Here is an 18,474-nt window from a genome sequence, read left to right as displayed (position 1 = left end):
CATGCCCTTTATCATTTTTGTTGCTCTTCTCTGGACCCTCTCCAGTATCGCCATATCCTTCTTAAGGTACAGCGACCAGTATTAAACGCAGTACTCCAGATGCGGTCGCACCATCGCCCTATACAGCGGGAGGATAACCTCCTTGCTTCTGGTAGCAATACTTTTCTTGATAATGCCCAACATTCTGTTCACCTTTTTTGAGGCCGCGGCGCATTGTGCCTCCGGTTTCATTGTTTTATCCACCATGATCCCCAAGTCCCTTTCTAGGTTGCCCTCCCCCAATGATATTCAAAAATTTTATACAGATGGCTTAACCCCAACCGGACCACCCTCAACACAACTCCCCCTTCCTCCCCCCTTCACCAGTTCCCTTCTCTTTAGCCTCAAGCATGTCAACTGCTTCCCTAACGGTATATATACTGGATCTGCACTATTTTCTATTTGTACAGCATCTTGTAGCTCTTGAAATATACAGCTCCATTATTCTTGTAACTTCTCCTGGAAATGACCAGAATTCTCTCTGTAATTATCCTGGAAATGTCCAGTTGTCTCTTTTGTAATACGCCCAGAACTGCAAGGTTGAGGCGGAATAGAAATCAGTAATCTAATGTAATGATATCCCCCCATCGTGTAATTGTACATCGGGTTTCCTTTCCCCATGTGCATGACTTTACATTTCTCCACATTGAAGCTCATCTGCCATTTATTAGCCCACTCACTCAATGTGTTCAGGTCCCTTTGGAGTTCTCTACATTCCTCAACTGTGCTAAACTTACCAGAGAGTTTTGTGTCATCCTCAAATTTTATAATTTCGCACTTCGTCTCTTGTTCCAGATCATTAATAAATATATTGAACAGGAGCGGTCACAGCACTGACCCCTGCGGGACGCCACTCGTGACCACTTTCCAGTCAGAATAGTGACCTTTCACTCCTACTCTCTGTTTCCTGTTCGCCAGCCAGTTCCTGATCCATCTGTGTATGTCTCCTTCCACTCCGTGGTTCCACAGTTTCCTTAGTAGGCGCTCATGAGGCACCTTGTCGAAGGCTTTCTGGAAGTCAAGGTACACTACGTCTATGGGGTCACCTTTGTCCAATTGTTTGCTTATCCCCTCAAAGAAGTGCAGTAGGTTCGTCTGGTATGATCTACTTTTACAGAAACTATGCTGGCTTGTTCTCATCAGCTTATTTTTTTCTATATTCTCATTGATACTGTCTTTGATTAGTGATTCGGCCATCTTCCCCGGAACTGAGGTTAAGCTGACCGGTCTATAATTCCCCGGGTCACCTCTGGATCCTTTCTTGAAGATGGGTGTAACATTCGCTATCCTCCAGTCCTCCGGGATCACCCATGTTTTAAAGGATAGGTTGCAAATCCGCTGTAGTAACTCGGCTATTTCGTCTCTAAGCTCTTTTAGTATTCTCGGTTGGATTCCGTCTGGGCCCGGAGATTTGTCTGTTTTTAGTCTATCTCTCTGCTTGAGTACGTCCTTGAGGCTTACTTCCATGCACAATAATTTTTCCTCTTGATCCCCCTTGAAGAATTTTTTGGGTTCCGGCACGTTGGATATGTCCTCTTTTGTGAATACCGACGAGAAGAACGTGTTTAATCTGTCCGCCACCGCCTTTTCTTCCTTTACCACTCCCTTCCTGTCTCCCTCATCCAGGGGTCCCACCTCCTCCCTCGCAGGTTGTTTTCCTTTCACATAACGAAAGAATGGTTTAAAATTCCATGTCTCCTTGGCAAGTCTCTCTTCATACTCTATTTTCGCTGTTCTGACCACACGGTGACATTCTTTTTGATGCTTCCTGTGCTCTTTCCAATGTTCCTCGGTTTTGTCCTTTTTCCATGTCCTGAAGGATTTTTTCTTGTCTCCTATCACCTTCTTAACTTCATTGATTAACCATGCTGGGTCTCTCACTTGGTTCTTTCTGCGCCCCTTTCTAAACCTGGGTATATACAGGTTTTGCGCTTTGTTTACCGTGTCCTTGAATAGGGTCCAGGCTTGCTCCACTGTCTGTACCTTTCTGTGGCTGTTCCTGAGTTTTCTCCTTACCATTTGTCTCATGGCATCATAGTTCCCTTTCTTGAAGTTGAACGTTTTTGCAATGGTTCTCCTCCCCTTTGGCCTACCTATTTCCATTTTGAATTGGATCATGTTGTGATCACTGTCTCCTAATGGTCCCACTACTTCCACTTCGTGGGCAGGTCCTCTCAGTCCGTTGAGGATTAAATCTAGAGTAGCTGCCCCCCTCGTTGGATCCTTGACAAGCTGTTCCAAGTAGCAATCCCGTACAGCCTCCAGGAATTCCGATTCCTTTGAGCATTTTGAAACTCCATGGCTCCAATCTATCCCGGGATAGTTGAAATCTCCCATAAATATGGTGTTTGAGTTATTACATTCTCGTCTCAACTCGGCTCTCAGTTCTTTATCCTTTGCTTCTGTGTGCCCAGGTGGGCGGTAGTACAGGCCCATCTTTGTCTCAGTTCCCTTTCTTCCTGGTATTTTAATCCATATTGATTCCAGTTGGTCATTTGTTGATGCTGCATCCACTCCGGTCGATTGAATGGTATCCCTTACGTATAGTGCTATTCCTCCTCCTCTCTGATATGTCCTGTCTCTCCGGTATAGTTTGTACCCTGGCAGTACTGTGTCCCATCTGTTCTCCTCGTTCCACCATGTTTCCGTGATTGCTTTGATGTCCAGGTTCTCATTCTTGGCCATAGTTTCTAGTTCCCCCATTTTGTTCTTCAGGCTTCTTGCATTAGTGTACATACAATGTAAGTCTTCATATTTTTGTTTTCTTGCTATTTTCCCATGTGATTCATTATTCTTTCCGTCCCCTTCTGCAGACTCTTGTTCATTGTCTCTCTTGTCTTCCCCTTGTGGTACTTGATATGCTTCCTTGATGTGTTTTTTCCCTTCCTCTTGTTCCCTTTCGCCTTCCATTTGTAGTAGACTCCTCCTACCCCCTTCTGGATTTGTCTGGCTCCGTTGGTTATTCGTCACCTGTTTGGTGCTTTTTGTCGTTTTTTTAGTGTCTTCCCAGCACTCTCCCCACTCAGTATCCTTTCGGGATACTGTCTTCTGAATCATCAACATCTGGTCGACTGTCGACTTTCCCCTTCCTCTTAGTTTAAAGCTTGTTCTATTCCTCTCTTGACGTTGTTTGCTAATAGTCTAGTTCCCACCGTGCTCAGGTATAGTCCATCTCTCCTGAAGAGCTTACTCTTTCCCCAGAACGTTGTCCAGTTCCTCACGAAGTGAAATCTCTCTTCCTCACACCATCTCCTCATCCACGCATTTATTGATTGTAGTTCCGTCTGCTTTTTCACATCTGCCCTCGGCACTGGTAGGATCTCCGAGAATGCTATCCTCTGGATCCTCATCTTCAACTTCCTTCCCAGGGTCTTGAACTGTTTGGTGAGTGCCTTCTTGCTGTAGTCTCTCCTGGCGACATCATTCGTCCCGACGTGGACTAACACTACCGTCTCTTCCATCTCTGCTCCCTCCAGGATCCTTTCAATTCTGTCGATATCCTTGGTTCTTGCTCCTGAGAGGCAGGTCACCAGCCGATCCTCTCTCCCTCCTGCAATGTGACTGTCCACCTGTCTTAGGATCGAGTCTCCCACCAGGACTGCAGATTTCCCTTGTTTCAGTCTCCGCTGTGGTCGCAGATCAGTGTCCTTGGTGGTTCCTGTTTCTTCTCCCTCAAAGTGCTGGTAGGATCTTGCCTCTTCCTCCTTCGTGTTTCCTCCATGGGATCCTTCTGCCTCGGAGTCAGACGGTTCGTGTCCTCCGTTCTGTGCAGACTCCTTGTTCCTATGCTGCTCATGTTCTTGCTCTTCCACCCTCCTGCAGTCGTCCTCGATGTACTTCTCATCTCCTCGATACTCTTCCACTCTCCTGTAGGTGTCTTCGATGAACTTCTCAAGTTCCCTGACTTGTTCCCCGATGTTCCTCTCTCTCATAGGGTAATCGTCTGACTGGAAGGGGTCTTCTGTGATGTAGAGTCCCTCCAGTTCCCGGATCCTGTGCTTCAGATGACTGACTTCACTTTTCAAGCTCTTCAGTTCCTGACATCGTGCGCACACATATGACTGCCTCCCCGAGGGGAGGTAGTCGTACATGTGACAGTCCGTGCAGTACACTGGGAAGCTCAACATTTGGGCTCCTGTAGCTTCCATTCTTGTCCGCCTTCTAGAAGTTCCTGTACTCTTTCTTGTGCGTTCACAACTGTTCCTGGCTCTTCCTGATCTTCCTCATCTTATGCTTCCTTCTGCTTGTGCGTGCGTGTGTTCTCTCTGCCTGTGTCAGTTCTCTCTGCTTGTATGTGTTCTCTCTGATTGTGCGAGTTCTCTCTGCTTGTGTGTGTGCTCTCTGCTTGTGTGTGTGCTCTCTGCTTGTGTGTGTGCTCTCTGCTTGTGTGTGCTCTCTATTCGCTTGTGTGTGCTTCCTCTGCCGCTACCCTATATGCTGAGGTGCGTGTATGTTACCTTTTGGGCCTGCCTACTGGGCCTACCTTTTCCCTGTCGTCAGTTCCCGCTGGTTTTCTTCTGCTCCCTCTGCGCTTGCCTCTTTTCCCTGCTCTTGTGAGGATGTGGTCCCCTCTGACCTACCTGCTCCTTATTTTCAGCGCCTTCTGAGCCTTTGCTTCACTTATCTGTATATGTGTGTTTTCTTTTTTCTTTCTCCTTTGCGCCTGTTACTCCCTTACCGTGCTGACTCCTTGCGTGTGTTCTTGGGCGTAGTGCTGAAGTGCGTGTATGCTACCTCTCAGACCTGACTCTTGAGCCTTGTGCCTCTGTGCCTGTCTCTTCCCTTAGTCGTGTGTGGGTATGGTCCTTTCTGATCCTCCCTGATCCTTATCTTCTGCTCCTGTTGCCCCTTTGTCTTACTATGCCTGTGTCTATATACTTCGCTTGAAAGTGTATGCTCTCCTTTGTGCCTGCTACTTCCTTACCTGCCGTCCTTCCTTGTGTTCCTGGATGTAGTGGCCCGGCCCTTCTCAAGGCCCTTCGCAAAGGCGCTCTCGCTAAGGCGAGCGCCTTTGCCGCGCGCCGTTGGCTCCCCCCTCTTAAGGGGGAGTCCAGGCGATGACTCGGTCGCTGACGCGGTGCGGATGGGCGGAGCTTACTCTCGCCGCTGCCCGCTCCTCTTCTGGCTTCCTCCTTGCTGGATCCCTGCTCCTGCTTCTCCCAGCTCTAAGCCACGCGCCACGGCTCCCCCCCTCTTAAGGGGGAGTCCGGGCGATGATTCGGTCACTGACGCGGTGCGGGTGGGCGGAGCTTACTCTCGCCGCTGCCCGCTCCTCTTCTGGCTTCCTCCTTCCTTCCTCCTTGCTGGCTCCCTGCTCCTGCTTCTCCAGGCTCTCACTGACCTCGGCTGCCTCTCTGTCCGGCTCTCACAGTTCTCAGCTGCCTCTGCCTTCTTGCCGGCATGCCCTTCTCAAGAGTAGCCTGGAAAATCTTCATTGCCTGGTAGAGTGTCCTGGCATATTGTGCCTTCCATTGCTTGTGAGAAAATGTCCACATGGCTGCAAATATTATGATTTCCATATTTACTTGTTTGTTTTCCACAAATACTAAATCACACACATGATTTTTCTTATTGCCATGAAAGCAAACTAGCTGTAGCTTTGGTGGTTTGGACCTATTTTTTGTGTGAGCACACAAAGAAAAGAAGAACAAAAAAAGTCCCACGAAAAGTCACAAAGTCAAACAAACACAATGGGAACAAGCGAGACTTGTGAATGGGATGCAAAGGAACAAGCTCTTTATTAGGTATGACTTAACACTGGCAGTGTTTCAGCAAAAACCTTTATCAGGAGTCCAGTCTAGTAAAACAATATGAACATAAGTTACAAAAAATGTGTAAAACAATAATGTATAATAAATTTATAAAAAACAATAACATAAAATACATGATGAATTTATAAAAAGCAATATGACATAAAATACATACATAATGAAATATAAAAGCCATATAACATTGACAAATATTTAAAAGAGTTCAAAAACTAAAATATTTAAAATACTCTCCGATAAAATCCCTTACAAAGTACAAATCTGGAGATAAGCGTTATGGTTGAAAACCAAGCCTAAGAAAATCAACAAAGCAAAAATATAAAAATTTGAGTGGCACATTACAAAATAATGCATTAAGAATCTGTGACATAAAATAAAGCTTTTACTTGAAGGAATATACTAAGACAGAGCTGAAAAGCTTACTGTCTTCAAATGAGAAAGACTAAGCTCAAACAGAGAGCAAAAATTTGATTGTAGTCAAATAAAAATGAGGAGCTCAGTCTGTTTAAAAAAGGAAAAAACTAAACTGATACAGTAAAAAGTATTTGTATACATTGCATAACAGCTTAGAGGGGATATGATAGAGACTTACAAGATCATGAAGGGCATAAAGAAAGTAGAGAGGGACAGATTCTTCAAACTTTCGAAAAATAAGAGAACAAGAGGGCATTCGGAAAAGTTGAAAGGGGACAGATTCAAAATGAATGCTAGGAAGTTTTTCTTTACCCAACGTGTGGAGGACACCTGAATGCGCTTCCAGAGGGTGTAATAAGGCAGAGTACGGTACTGGGGTTCAAGAAAGGATTGGACAATTTCCTGCTGGAAAAAGGGATAGAGGGGTATAGATGGAGGATTACTGCATAGGTCTTGGACCTGTTGGGCTGTCGTGTGAGCAGACTGCTGGGCACGATGGACCTCAGGTCTGACCCAGCGGAGGCATTGCTTATGTTCTTATATGTTCTTAATGGCAGCAGAAAAATAAACTCAATAAGAACTCTGTTTTCAAATCAAAACTATTCAATTGAACTATAGTTAAACACTGTATATCAGTATATTGCTACAGTGATGTTTTAAACAGCAAGAAGTACTTCTTAACAACAGCAGAAAGTGCTTGCTTCAAAAAAACTACCAAACAAACCTCTATTAACCAAGACAAACCAATCCTCTTTAACTAAAGTGTAACTGTGTGAATTAGTGTATTATCACTGCAATGGAAACACATCTAAGTCTTACTGAAACAGGTTTCATAAACAAGAACAAAACAAAACCAGTACCAATTATCTAATCTACTAGAAAAAGCATGTTTATAAAATAAATTGAGGTTTTCACATTTAGCTAAGGAGATACTAAGCATTTTGAACAGACATTGACATATTTTGGCACCTCATGCATGTTGCATATAATCTTAATAAATATCTAAGAGAAAAGTTGGTCCCTTCTGCTTTGCCAGATGCCCTTTCTGCATGGATATAAATCTTGTGAGTCTTGCTCTGTTTGTAAACATACCAACAGTATCACTGTTTACACTCACCCTCAACACCAATATCACTTATCAATTGAGATTTAACTCAGATTGCAGTAGTACCAATTTTATTTCTAGTGTAATAGCTGAGCCTTTGCAGAAGGAATCCACTCTGAATGTTTTATGTAACCCTCCTATTTCACTGAGAGCTCTACTGCCACCTACAGTTTTTCCTTCTGTACATAAGCCTGAAGGAGTGTTTCTGTTCTGCTCTGCCTTTTTTCTTTTAGTCATTTTTTTGGCCTATATTTTCTTCAGTTTTTGGTGCTCAGAGTTTCCTGATTCCAGGGTTCAGCTCTGCCTGCATGGAGTAGCAGACTGTGGTCTGCAGCTGACAGGCCAATCCTGTTAGCCAGTATGCAGAAGTGGTTTTGAGGCTCGGGACTGCTTGGAAGGGGTTTGAGTTCAGGCTGTCAGGCATCCATAGGAGGCTCAGCATCATGGTTTTGCACATTCATCAGTCCGTGAAGGTGGGGGCTCACCCACTCACCATGTCCAACTGGCAGCCCAAAGCATGGAGTACGTTCTTCATGAGGCAGCGATTTATTTTCCCTTTCTAGCTACTATTGCAGGCTGCAGCACATTGCCTATGAGGTGCATTGGGGAGAGGGTGGGTCTGAAAATCAAGAATTTGGTGGTTTGTATTTGTTTCCCTGTTCCCTCACCCCTAAAATCCTAAATTTGCCAGTTTTAATGTTTTATTTTGCTGTTTTTTGAGTGTTTTTGGTGCCAAAATCTTGTCAGTGGCCATCTTTGATTTTAGTGATCTTTTTTTTCAAAAGTTTCCTGCATCTCCAAAACTTCTCATTTTGTCCCAGAATTCATGCTAGGAATGCATAAATTGTGTGCCGGAGAAGCATTCTTGCACCACTTATGTGCACAGGAAGGAGGGATGGAGCATCTGACTTAGCCTCCCCTTTGTGCTCTTGGGCTGAGAAACGGGCAGCTATGCCAGCGGTTTGGATCTTTTTTGGACCCAGAAACAGCGGCCCTCCTATGCATAAGGGCGTGGATTCTGCAGAGTCCAAGAGACGCAAATTAAAGTCATCTACTAGTGGCTCTGTACTGCTCTGAAGTCCACAATTTGATGTGGAAAGCTTTTCAGGAAAGCTATCCTGATCATGCAAAGGCTAGCAGTGCTTCTGGTAAGGCCTCCCAGGGTGCTTTTGCCTCATCATCTACTGCTGACCAGGGTTTGAGAGATCTTTCTGATAGAGATACAGATGACGATGGAACTCTCACTGTTCCCTTACTATCTCAAGATGTGCCCTCCCTTTCGGGGGATGCAGGGCTGCTGTCTAGTGCTTGGGATCCCATGGTGGCTCTGGATTCTGGGGATGATCATGATTCTGTGCCTATTCATACCCTCGGCTCTGCTGAATCTCATTTCTGAGTCCCTCTGAAAGCTAAATTTGGACTCCCAGCCGGTCCCCTCTTTTACTTCCTCCTCCCTTATGAGTAGAGTGAGGGTTCAATCTTCTACATTTCCCTGGTATCCTGACATTAATATCTTAGTCACAGAGCAGTGGAATTCTCCAGAATGGTCTCTCATGGTAGTGAGAGCCAACTCTTGGCTGTATCCTCCGGCACAGGAATGACAGCAGCTGTTTACTCAACTTAAAGTGGATAACTTGGTTGCACAGATTACTTACCTCTCTTCTGAGTGAGGGTGGTGTGGTGCTCAAGGATATTCATGATCACTGAATGGATGTAGTTCTTAAGAGGTTTTTCGAGGCATTGACTTTGGGAGTCAAAGCAGTCTTGACAGCATCCTTTATGCCACATGCCTATTTTCTCAGGCTGCGAACTCTAGAGAGCGAAGAGCCCGTACCCTAGCTTCTCTTGTCTGGACTTGATTACTGCATTTTTTGCTCTATAAGATGCACCCTAGATTAAGAGGAGGAAAACAAGAAAAAAACCCATTCTGAACCAAATTCAACTTCCGGTTGCATCAGAGGAGAAACTTCCACCCACACACACGCGACTGCAGACAGACTCAGCCGGCTTTGAGCAAATTACTTTACTAACACGCCGCGAAGGTAAGGGGGAGGGAGGGAGATTCTCAGGCTGTGCGAGGGGTGCTAAAGGGCGGTGAGGTGGCGACAGGAAATGGTGGTAGTGGGGAGAAGACGCTGAAGGGAAAAAATGGGGAAGGTAGCATGGGGAGAAGATACTGAAGGGAAAAAATGGGGAAGGCAGAGTGGGGAGAAGATGCTGAAGGGAAAAATGAGGAAGGCAGAGTGAGGAGAAGACGCTGAAGAGAAATGGGGAAGACAGAGTGGGGTGAAGGCGCTGAAGGGAAATGAGGAAGAGTGGGGAGAAGACGCTGAAGGGAAATGGGGAACACAGAGTGGGGAGAAGACGCTGAAGAGAAATGGGGATTGGGGAAGGCAGAGTGGGGAGAAGATGCTTGAGGGAAAAATGAGGAAGGCAGAGTGGGGAGAAGACGCTGAAGGGAAATGGGGAAGACAGAGTGGGGTGAAGGCACTGAAGGGAAATGGAGAAGACAGAATGGGGTGAAGACGCTGAAGGGAAATGGGGAAGACAGAGTGGGAAGAAGACGCTGAAGGGAAATGGGGAAGACAGAGTGGGGAGAAGACGCTGAAAGGAAGTGGGAAAGAGTGGGGAGAAGATGCTGAAGGAAAAAAATGGGGAAGGCAGAGTGGGGAGAAGATGCTGAAGGGAAAAAATGGGGAAGGCAGAGTGGGGTGAAGGCACTGAAGGGAAATGAGGAAGAGTGGGGAGAAGACGCTGAAGGGAAATGGGGAAGACAGAGTGGGGAGAAGACGCTGAAGGGAAATGGGGAAGACAGAGTGGGGAGAAGACGCTGAAGAGAAATGGGGATTGGGGAAGGCAGAGTGGGGAGGAGATGCTTGAGGGAAAAAATGAGGAAGGCAGAGTGGGGAGAAGACTCTGAAGGGAAATGGGGAAGACAGAGTGGGGTAAAGGCACTGAAGGGAAATGGAGAAGACAGAATGGGGTGAAGGCGCTGAAGGGAAATGGGGAAGACAGAGTGGGGAGAAGACGCTGAAAGGAAGTGGGGAAGAGTGGGGAGAAGATGCTGAAGGGAAATGGGGAAGACAGAGTGGGGAGAAGACGCTGAAGGGAAATGGGGAAGACAGAGTGGGGAGAAGACGCTGAAGAGAAATGGGGATTGGGGAAGGCAGAGTGGGGAGGAGATGCTTGAGGGAAAAAATGAGGAAGGCAGAGTGGGGAGAAGACTCTGAAGGGAAATGGGGAAGACAGAGTGGGGTAAAGGCACTGAAGGGAAATGGAGAAGACAGAATGGGGTGAAGGCGCTGAAGGGAAATGGGGAAGACAGAGTGGGGAGAAGACGCTGAAAGAAGTGGGGAAGAGTGGGGAGAAGATGCTGAAGAGAAATGGGGAAGACAGAGTGGGGAGAAGATGCTGAAGGGAAAAAATGAGGAAGGCAGAGTGGGGAGAAGACACTGAAGTGAAATGGGAAAGACAGAGTGGGGAGAAGGTGCTGAAGGGAAATGGGAAAGAGAGTGAGGAGAAGACGCTGAAGGGAAATGGAAAAGACAGAGTGGGGAGAAGACGCTGAAAGAAAGTAGGGAAGAGTGGGGAGAAGATGCTGAAGGGAAATGGGGAAGACAGAGTGGGGAGAAGGCGCTGAAGGGAAATGGGAAAGAGAGTGAGGAGAAGACGCTGAAGGGAAATGGAGAAGACAGAGTGGGGAGAAGACGCTGAAAGGAAGTAGGGAAGAGCGGGGAGAAGATGCTGAAGGGAAATGGGGAAGACAGAGTGGGGTGAAGGCGCTGAAGGGAAATGAGGAAGAGTGGAGAGAAGACGCTGAAGGGAAATGGGGAAGACAGAGTGGGGAGAAGACGCTGAAGGGAAATGGGGAAGACAGAGTGGGGAGAAGACGCTGAAGAGAAATGGGGATTGGGGAAGGCAGTGGGGAGGAGATGCTTGAGGGTAAAAATGAGGAAGGCAGAGTGGGGAGAAGACTCTGAAGGGAAATGGGGAAGACAGAGTGGGGTGAAGGCACTGAAGGGAAATGGAGAAGACAGAATGGAGTGAAGACGCTGAAGGGAAATGGGGAAGACAGAGTGGGGAGAAGACGCTGAAGAGAAATGGGGACTGGGGAAGGCAGAGTGGGGAGGAGATGCTTGAGGGAAAAAATGCTCCAAGTGGCGAAACCTGCCCCTTAGGGCACGCCCCTTCGGCCACGCCCTGCGGCCGCACCGCAGCAGCAGGCTACAATTTAAAGAAAATCCCAGCTAGGAGAGATGGACCAGATGACGTCAAGGGTCCGTCCTCCACAGTGCCTGCCCGAATTCCACCTTCGGGGCCAGCCGCTGCTGCGGGCAACACGGGGCAGTGAAGAAGATCTCCTCTGGCGTCCCAATTAAGAACAAGCAGCTCCCAAAGACACCGCGGCAGCAGGCTACAATTTAAAGAAAATCCCAGCTAGGAGAGATGGACCCGATGATGTCAAGGGTCCGTCCTCCACAGTGCCTGCCCGAATTCCACCTCCGGGTCCAGCCGCCACTGCGGGCAACACAGGGCAGCGATGAAGATCTCCTCCGGTGTCCCAAATTAAGAACAACCAGCTCCCAGGAACTCATTCTTAACCTGGGAACTGCCTGTACTCGCGAGTTTGTATAGAAAATGTTAACTATATTTGCCTCCACCGCCATTGTGTCTGCACTGTGTTCTGCTCCTCAATTTCTCCTTCTATTTAACGAGTTGAATTTGCTATTTCACTGCTTGACACTATCTCCAGAAGCTGGGGGTCAGTGGTAGCGACCATAGAGGTCATTCCTTGGGCAAAAGCTCATTTACACCCTCTTCAGGATGCATTGTTGTCCCATTGGTCTCCGCAAACGGATTCCCTCCAGATGCTGTTGGCCTGGATGGTAGGGGCACATTAGAGTTTGCATTGGTGGCTCCAGCTGGAGTCATTGTCAAAAGGCTTACCTCTATGCATCTCCTCATGGGTGATCCTGATGACAGATGTTAGTCTTTATGGCTGAGGAGTCATTACAAGTGTCATCCAGTTGAGGGCCGATGGTCGCCCTTCTCAGAGAAAATGGTCCATCAACAGATTGGAGCTGTGAGCCATTTGTTTAGTGCCGCAGTCATTGGAGACTACCCTGGAAGACAAAATGGTCAGGGTCTTCTCAGATAATGGTATATGTCAACAGACAGGGGGACACCAAGAGTGCCCCATTGAGAATGGAGGCCCAGTTGTTATTTTGATGGGCAGAAGTCCACCTGCAAGCAATATTAGCAGCACATGTAGCAGGAGTGGACAATGTGCAGGCCTACTATCTCAGCTGGAAGACTCTAGATCCAGGGGAATGGTCTCTTTCTTAGAAGGCCTTCAACAGCATTGTGCATCACTGGGGATGTCCGATGTTCAGCCTGATAGTGTCAGCAACCAACAAAAAAGTCTCTCGCTTCACCCAAAGATTTGAGCCTGGAACCGCCAGCATGGACGCTCTAGTAAAGTGATTCTCAACCCTGCCCTGGGGGACCCCCAGTCGGTCAGGTTCTCAGACTATTCCTAATGAATATGCATGGGAGAGATTTTGTATATAATAGAGGAAACAGGCATGGAAATATGTCTCATGATACTCATTAGGGATATCCTGAAAATCTGACCGGCTGGGGATCCTCCAGGACAGGGTTGAGAACCACTGCTCTAATACAACCTTGGTCAGAGAAGGGGCTGTTGTATGTGTTCCCCCAGGGCCCATGATAGGCCTGGTGATTTGAAGAATAGCGACCCACCCAGGGTTGGTAATCTTGGTTACCCCAGATTGGTCACGTCAGCCATGGTACGTGGATCTGGTCTGTCTACAGAGGGACCAATATCTCAAACTGCCACTTCATTCAACTCTTCTCTCAAAGGGTCCAGTAGCCCTGGGGGTCCAGTACTCTTTGGACTTATGGCATGGCTCTTGAATGCACAGCCTTAGTGCTACCCTCCTAAGATCTAAGATACTGGCGGTGCTTTTTTGGACTCCGATGTCAGTGGTCCTAGTTTTCCTTCAGGATAGTCTAGAGCAGGATAGTCTAGAGCCTTTTGGCTTCCCTGGGCTGCATTAGCCGAAAATAATTTTTCTGGGGCTGCACAAATGTGCAAACACTGCAGCAAGACAGAGGAGAGAGCCGGCAAGACAGTAAGCACCCGGGGGCAGCAGAGGAAAACACTGTATCTCCCTCGACCAAGGCCGCACAAAATACTTCACAGGGCCGCATGCGGCCCTCGACCCGCAGGTTGGACACCCCTGGTCTAGAGAAAGGCCTGGTGGTTAGTTCCCTCAAAGTACAGATGGCAGGCCTCTCTTGCTTTAGGGCTTGAGTAGAAAAAGTTTATTTGGCTTCGCATCCTGATGTAGCACAATTTTTGAAAGGAGTGATGTGACTGCATCCTCCAGACTTGGAACCTCAGTATGATTTTGCATTCTTTCTACAAGGCCCCATATGAGCCCTTGCAAGAGGTGGCTGATGGATCTTACCAGTTTTTCTGGTAGCTATTGCTTCAGCAAGAAGGGTCTTAGAGCTGCAGGCTCTGTCATGCAGAGAGCCTTTCCTCAGGTTTATGGAGACAAGAGTCTCGTTATGCATGGTACCTTCCATGTTATCAAAAGTGGTCTCAGCCTTCCACATAAATCAGGAAGTCTGGCTACCTGCCATGCCATGCCATGGGTTTGAAGGAAAAGGACATTCTTGGCTTTGCTGAATGTTAGAAGAGTTTTTCTTTATTACCTTGAGGTGACAAATTATTTTCGTCTTTCAGATCATCTTTTTGTACTAATGAGTCCTAGCCGTCTGGGGAAATCAACTTCTCAGGCTTCCATTTCAATATGGATTCATATGGCTATTTCTTCAGCATATATCAGGTGTGGTAAGCAGCCACTGATTTCTTTGAGAACACACTCTATGAGGAATTCTGGGCAGTTCTGCCCGAGGAGATTTGTAGGATGGCTACTTGGTCTACTCTCCATACTTTCATGAAATTTTACAGGGTGGATGTGGCGACACGACAAGATGCTGCTTTTGGATCCTCTGTGCTAGCAACAGGCTCATTTGCCCCGCCCTAGACTCAGGGGACCGATTTGGTAAATCCCACTGGTTCAAGACTCGTATGCCTTTTGCACTAGAAAGGAAGGTTAGGTTCTTACCTCAATAACCATTCTAATAGAAAGGCATATGAGTCTTGAAGGCCTGCCCTCTCAGATTTCAATTGAGCCTGAACTGTCTCAAATGTGTATCTATTTTCTGGATGTTTGTTCTTCTCTTGTCAAACATAGTGATGAATACCTGGATGAAGAGTGATGAATACCTGGAAGGTCTGAGATATCCTCCTCAAGACGGGAGGTATGTTGACAGCGTATCCAGATTGTTCCCGAAGAGAAGCAGCGTGGGAGCCCTGCTCCGCCCCTCTCCCTGACCGAAAGGGAACATTTAAAAGAGCACAGCAGCCAGCCGGGCCCCCTTTCAGGCCACCAGCGTGAGACAGCGTATCCAGATTGTTCCTGAAGAGAGGCAGCGTGGGAGCCCTGCTCCACCCCTCTCCCCGACCGAAAGGGAACATCTAAAAGAGCACAGCAGACAGCCGGGCCCCCTTTCAGGCCACCAGTGGGAGACAGCGTATCCAGATTGTTCCCGAAGAGAGGCAGCGTGGGAGCCCTGCTCCGCCCCTCTCCCTGACCGAAAGGGAACATCTAAAAGAGCACAGCAGCCAGCCGGGCCCCCTTTCAGGCCACCAGCGGGAGACAGCGTATCCAGATTGTTCCCGAAGAGAGGCAGCGTGGGAGCCCTGCTCCGTCCCTCTCCCTGACCGAAAGGGAACATCTAAAAGAGCACAGCAGCCAGCCGGGCCCCCTTTCAGGCCACCAGCGGGAGACAGCTTATCCAGATTGTTCCCGAAGAGAGGCAGCGTGGGAGCCCTGCTCCGCCCCTCTCCCTGACCGAAAGGGAACATCTAAAAAGCACAGCAGCCAGCTGGGCCCCCTTTCAGACCACCAGCGGGAGACAGCGTATCCAGATTGTTCCCGAAGAGAGGCAGCGTGGGAGTCCTGCTCCGCCCCTCTCCCTGACCGAAAGGGAACATCTAAAAGAGCACAGCAGCCAGCCGGGCCCCCTTTCAGGCCACCAGCGGGAGACAGCGTATCCAGATTGTTCCCGAAGAGAGGCAGCGTGGGAGCCCTGCTCCGCCCCTCTCCCTGACCGAAAGGGAACATTTAAAAGAGCACAGCAGCCAGCCGGGCCCCCTTTCAGGCCACCAGCGGGAGACAGCGTATCCAGATTGTTCCCGAAGAGAGGCAGCGTGGGAGCCCTGCTCCGCCCCTCTCCCTGACCGAAAGGGAACATTTAAAAGAGCACAGCGCCAACGGCGCTCAGCCGTTTGGCGCGCCGATGAAGGCGCTCGACAAAGGCGCATGTGCCTTAGTGCGCGCCTTTGTGAAGCGCCTGCAGTGATGACAGTTGGATTCTGAAGCTAACAAAATAACAGGCTCCAATCAGCAGGAGCACACCAGCACTTTACGAGAGCGATGGAGGACCCAGGATCCCAGAGGTACTTTCCGGTATACTGCACAGAGTGCAATATGTACGACTACCTCCCCTTGGGAAGGCGGAAGTACATATGCAGTCGGTGTCAGGAACTGGAAAGCCTGAGGATGGAGGTCGGCAGATTGAGAGTCAGGGTCCAGGAACTGGAGGGACTGTGCACCACAGAGGAGACGAGCTGGTCAACCCAGAACACAGACGGAGCAGGCCCCATTGTGGACCAGGTGAGGGACCTCGAGAGATTCATCGAGGAGGCCTATAGGAAGGTGGAGGAACGGGACCAGCAGCTGCACAGACGGATGTCGGCAGACGAGACCCAGGATCCACAAGGCGACACCGGGGAAGGACCTAGCGGAGGAACCATGCAAGAGGAGGAGACCGCGACTCACCGGGACCCCGAGGGAGAGACACCGCACTACACCAAGGACACGGACCTGAGGCAGAGGAGGTTGCTGAGGAAAGGGAAGTCTGCTATTGTGGTGGGAGACTCGATCTTGAGAGAGATAGACAGTCACGTAGCTGGAGGAAGGGAGGACCGGCTAGTGACTTGTCTCCCAGGGGCCAAGACACGAGACATCACTGATAGGATCGAGAGGATCCTGAACGGAGCAGAGACAGAGGAGACTGCGGTAATAATCCACGTCGGAACGAATGATGTGAGCCGGAGGAACTTCAGCATGGCCACACTGACTGACCAGTTCAGGGTCCTGGGACGAAAGCTGAAGCGGAGCACACGGAGGATAGCATTCTCGGAGATCCTGCCTGTACCGAGAGCAGATGCAAAGAGGCAGGCAGACCTCCAGGCTGTGAATGCATGGTTGAGGAGATGGTGCCAGGAGGAGGGCTTCCACTTTGTGAGGAACTGGACGTCCTTCTGGGGAAAGAGCAAGCTCTACCGGCGGGACGGCCTGCCCTTGAGCACAGCGGGAACTAGACTACTGGCAGCCAATGTGAGGAAGGAGATCGAGAGGGCTTTAAACTGAGGAGAGGGGGAAAGCCGACAGCTGATCTGATGTTGACGCTTCAGACAACAGTATCCAGAACAGATGCTGAATGGGCTGACTGCAGGGAGGAAGCAGAGGGACTGGAGGATCTTATGATCAGACAGCGAGGGAAACATCAGGTAAAGGGAGCTTGCTGGGAGAAGACTAAGGGGCATGGAGACACAGGGGGACTGGGTGGCACGAGGGCGAAAGCTGAGGGCAATATAAAGGTACCACAAGGCGAGGGGGATCAAACAGAGGCTCAAGGGATGATAGCCCAGGAGGGGGCCGGTAGGGCTAGAAAACCCAGAGGAAAAGCGGGGAAGTGGGGTGGCGGGAATGTGGGGAAGCTGAAAGCTAAGAGGGTAAAGGCTGAGGGCAAAGCAGAAGCACAGGGAACGGGAGAACTGCCCGAAATCCAAGGGCAGGCGGCCCAGGTAAATGCAGAGGTGGAGGAAAAACGACGGGACCTAAGGGACCTGCGGTGCTTATACGCAAATGCAAGAAGCCTCATGGCCAAGATGGGTGAACTAGAAGTCGTGGCCAAGGGGGAGGACCTAGATATAATTGGAATTGCAGAAACCTGGTGGACAGAGGAAAATCAATGGGATGTGGCACTGCCGGGGTACAAGCTCTACAGGAGGGACAGGACCCACAAGAAGGGGGGAGGCATAGCACTATATATAAAGTACTCTATCCACTCGGTCGGGATGGATATGGCAACGAAGGCAGAGGGGCTGGAATCGCTATGGGTCAAATTGCCGGGAAACAAGGGTGCAGGCATAAAACTGGGGCTGTACTATCGCCCACCTGGTACGCCAGAAGGAGTCGGACACGACTTGGAAGTGGAACTGAGACAGGAATGCAGGACTGGAAGTGTAACAGTGATGGGGGACTTCAACTACCCGGGAATAGACTGGAGTACGGGTCACTCCAACTGCACTAGGGAAACAGGATTTGTAGAAGCTGTGAGGGATTGCTTCATGGAGCAACTAGTCAAAGAACCGACGCGAGGGGGTGCTACTCTTGACCTCATCCTAAACGGATTAGGGGGGCCTGCAAGAGGGGTAGAGGTGGGAGGACCACTAGGCAACAGTGATCACAACGCGATCAGATTCACATTAGAAAGGGGGACACCCATAGTAAGGAGGACCGCAACAACTGCGCTCAACTTCAAGAAAGGGAACTATGTTGCTATGAGGGAAATGGTGGGAAGGAAGCTCAGAAACATCTTTAGGATGGAGACTGTGGGAAGCGCCTGGACCCTATTCAGGGACACCCTGCAGGAAGCACAAAGAATGTACGTCCCCAGTTTCAGGAAAGGCTGCAAGAACAAGTGATCAAAGGACCCGGTTTGGATGTCAACTGAAGTAAAGAGGGCAATAAATGACAAAAAAGTATCCTTCCGGAGATGGAAAAAGGACCCAACGGAGGAAAATCACCAGGCGCCAGGAAATGCCAAAAGGAATGCCACCGAGAGGTTAGAAAAGCGAAAGGGGAATACGAAGAGGGGCTGGTCAGAGAGGCGAAAAACTTCAAGGCATTCTTCAGTTACGTAAAGGGGAAGCGACCAGCGAGAGAGGAGGTGGGGCCGTTGGACGATGGGGATAGGAAG

General features: G+C 49.0%; 1 protein-coding gene across 6 annotated transcripts in view; it reads left to right on the top strand.

Annotated features, from left to right (window-relative positions):
• The window catches only part of GMEB2 (glucocorticoid modulatory element binding protein 2), a 134,477-nt gene that overhangs the window by 77,072 nt on the left and 38,931 nt on the right, over positions 1–18,474 (top strand). The gene's annotated exons all lie outside the window — the stretch shown is intronic.

The sequence above is a fragment of the Geotrypetes seraphini genome, chromosome 11, assembly GCF_902459505.1.
Source record: "Geotrypetes seraphini chromosome 11, aGeoSer1.1, whole genome shotgun sequence".
In the NCBI taxonomy this organism is placed as follows: domain Eukaryota; kingdom Metazoa; phylum Chordata; class Amphibia; order Gymnophiona; family Dermophiidae; genus Geotrypetes; species Geotrypetes seraphini.
Note: the sequence above shows the minus strand (reverse complement) of the source record. Positions and strands in the feature narration are given on the sequence as shown.